The 3,340-nt window shown below is 42.0% G+C and overlaps 1 pseudogene; it reads right to left on the reverse strand.

Annotated features, from left to right (window-relative positions):
* Positions 1 to 307: 307 nt before the first annotated feature.
* LOC129681914 (60S ribosomal protein L13-like) lies at positions 308 to 884 on the reverse strand (annotated as a pseudogene).
* Between the last annotated feature and the right edge of the window lie 2,456 nt (positions 885 to 3,340).

Genomic DNA, 3,340 nt, shown 5'->3' on the forward strand with positions numbered 1-3,340 from the left:
AGTATGTTCTATGGTTTAATTTTCAGCTTCACTGATTCTTCCTCCTTCCTCATCAGTCTTCCTCTGGACCTTTCCGGTGAGGTTTAGAATTTTTTTTATTGCAGGCTTTATCTCTAACACTTCTGTTTGGCTCTTCTGTGTAGTTTGTTTCTTTCCTTGATTTTGTATATACTCTCTTAGTACCAGCATGCTCCCAAATACTTATTAAAACATTTCCATCAGATAATTTCAACATTTATATCATATTGGTACATATTGGTTTTTTTTTTTTTTATGGAGAATTTAATTGCAGCAGTCCAACAGAGCATTACTTTTCCTTTTCAATATCTTGCTCTGCAGCTTCCTTCGCCCTTTCTGCTCAGATGCCGTAGAGCCAGGCACTGGCCTGACCCATGCGAAAACTGGCAAATGCCTTGAAGTTCTGTGATGACTCTGGCTTCCTCCTTTTTGTAGACATTCAGGATGGGCATCACAGGTCGTGTTAGCTGAGTGGCCAGTTGAAACTCTTCAGCAGAAAAGTATGAGCTTGGAGCTGTACGCCTTCAGGAGCTGCACTTTTTTAGCCTGGAGTGGTTCAGCGGATTTGTTTCTCCTCCTTGGGTCCACAGAGATGCCGATGGTGCCAGCCATTTTCTTATGGGTACCAGCCACCTGGAGTTCTTCCAGGCTGAAGCCTCTGTCAGCTGGTATATAATTGTAGGACACCTCAGTATGGGCCTGATGGGATCGGATGCGGGACGAGGGGCAAGGCAGCACGTTTTCGTCTGCCGAGCCTTGTGTCTGTGGATCCTGTATGGCGGATGGTTGAACCAAATGTCCATTCGCCACTGCCAATCCCTGTGGAAGTGAGGCTGCAGGATCACGACATTCCAGCTGAGCGCCATGGCTGCCTCCTGTGCAGAAGCACGGCGAGCAGAAAGGCCCTATTGATTTTCTTTCTTCGTTAGGTTTGATATCTTCTCTGGTCTTGGGATAAATGATATATTTTTTTCTTTGCGAGAATGCCTTGTGGCACATAATACATTAGATTTCACTCACCTAGTTTATCTAACCAGACAACACTTTGAAAAATATTAAAGAGATGTGGCGTTCCAAGCAAACAAATCAAAAGCTCCAGGTCATCTTAAATCTGGATGCTGCTGTTTGTACAGTGCTTCTTTTGTCATCCCAGTGGTAAAGCAAGCTGGAATGTTGGGGCAGACTTTTGAAGAGAGCAAATCAAACCTGCTCTCTAGTTGTGCGCCTACATGATGGGCGACGTGGCTGGGGTCACCTTCACAAACAATCTGCCTCATTATTTGCCTTAAGGAAGCACAGATTACCCTCTCCTCACTAATTGTTTCTCAAACGTTTCCTCAATTTGTTACAGTAAAATCCTATTTTTACCTTCAGTAGGTAAAAGGGTTATGTCAAGAAAACTGGAACAAGTCATTAAAAGTGCCAAGGGGTTGGTGCTTTGCCGATGAAATTCAACAGCTGTGACTCTTGCTTTTTTAAAGTATAAATGACTAAGGTTAGCACCTGGGGTGGGGTAAAGGTCCCTGTCTGCATCATTGGTCCTGGTCATAAAGTTTAAAGCTCATTACGATTTTTTTTTTTCTAGCTGTGTATCCGGCAACCTTGTCTTTGCATGGGTACACACCAAGCACGTTTTTCCACGCTTCTCAACTACAGGGGCTTTTTGGAGCCAGATGTCAAGTTTAACTGAAACACCCACATGGGGCATATGCCCACGTGTGTATTACTAAGTCTTCATGAAAACAGATACTCTTCTATTGCATATATTATCAGTGTGAGAGGCAATGAAAAGTGGACAGTTGTTCTCCAGGCTCTCCTCAGAGGGAGATTTGACCCTATAGAGAGAGCAGAAATTACTTAATTGGGTCACACATAACAGGGCCATTAACAGTGTGTTGAGTTCAATGTTAAAAACCATGAGCAGACTTCACTAATCCAAACTATGGAGGTAGAACTGGGAGGCATCACACTGACGCTCTGATTAGCTGTAACACCTTATCCTCAGACGGTATGGGAGCACTTTCAGAGGTATTTCCCACATGACTTTCGGTGTCTTATCCATGAGGTGGGAACGCTAGTTACAAGCCAGGAGGTTGGAAGGAGGACAGAAGTACCTAGGCTTTCAGCAGCCACCCAGGCACTTCTGAGATGTGATACGTTGATCAGTGCGAAAAGAGCACTTTAAATTTCACGAGAGGGCTCAAAAGCTGTTACTTTTTTTTTTTTAAAAAAAAAAAAAAACGTGTACTGGTTTCTTTTCAAAATTTAAAAAAATGAATAAATGTAGATTTCACAGAAATTAGGCAGTTTGTCATTGAAGTAAGCAGTGGGAGTCGGCTTCTCATTACAACCACCTCCTAGTTCTGTAGCCTTCACGTTTCTGCTGTGGTTTCAAATCATTTTGTGGCTTTGAGGCATTCCATAGATGCTGGAGATGACACTAGGCACTGCCAGGCTTGGTGTCTCTCTCAGTGTGTGGGATTAAAATTACACGTTTCCTATCACAGCGTCTACTGGAGCCACAGGTCCACCAAGGGCCAGTGCTGCTGTCTGCTTTTGCTGTGGTTCAAAACAGCCCTTGCTCATATGGGCACTGTCCACCCCTGTTTTCATAGGCAATAACAGAGTTTAGGTATCCATTACAGGGGTTGTGACAGCATAGTTAGTAACTGTCTTTCTACATAAAAATTTTTTGATCCTTGCCTTTTGTAATCCTCCCCCAAACTAATAAAGCAGTGACTTTAAATGGGGACATTCCACGCTTTACAAATATCAGCATCAGTTGCTCTTTTTGGCAATTTGTCCCCAGCTGAATCCAGGGAGACAACTGGAACCCTTCAACAATTGCTAATTTTCTTCTCAGGAGACTTTTGGGCTTCCTGGACACTTGATAGAAGTTATTCCTGAAAGTTTCTCTGAGCCTAATTTCCTCAAACATTAAAACAGGAAGGAGGAACATTAGGTATTCTGCTAATCAGCATGTTTACTCAAAGGATGTGAAAATGGAAAAATCACAAAAAGGAATCTACTTTCCTCAAGTAAGGTACTAGTTGTTAATTAAATGAAACACTGTTTAGTAGTTTAGCTATGCTGAAAACTGAGACACTGAACAGGAAAAGGCCACAGAGATAAGTAAATCAAAATAAATCAAATAGATCAAAAGGCATGATTTAGAAAGTTCATATTAAGTACTTGGATCTGGAGCCTAAATATACACAGCAGCCACATCCAAGCATATTTATTAAGAAAAATTAAAAAGCAAATCACAGATTGCATTCTTCTTCTTCTTCTTCTTCTTCTTCTTCTTCTTCTTCTTCTTCTT

Source organism: Psammomys obesus, unplaced genomic scaffold (genome assembly GCF_907164565.1).
Source record: "Psammomys obesus unplaced genomic scaffold, mPsaObe1.curated_primary_1811, whole genome shotgun sequence".
NCBI classification, from domain to species: domain Eukaryota; kingdom Metazoa; phylum Chordata; class Mammalia; order Rodentia; family Muridae; genus Psammomys; species Psammomys obesus.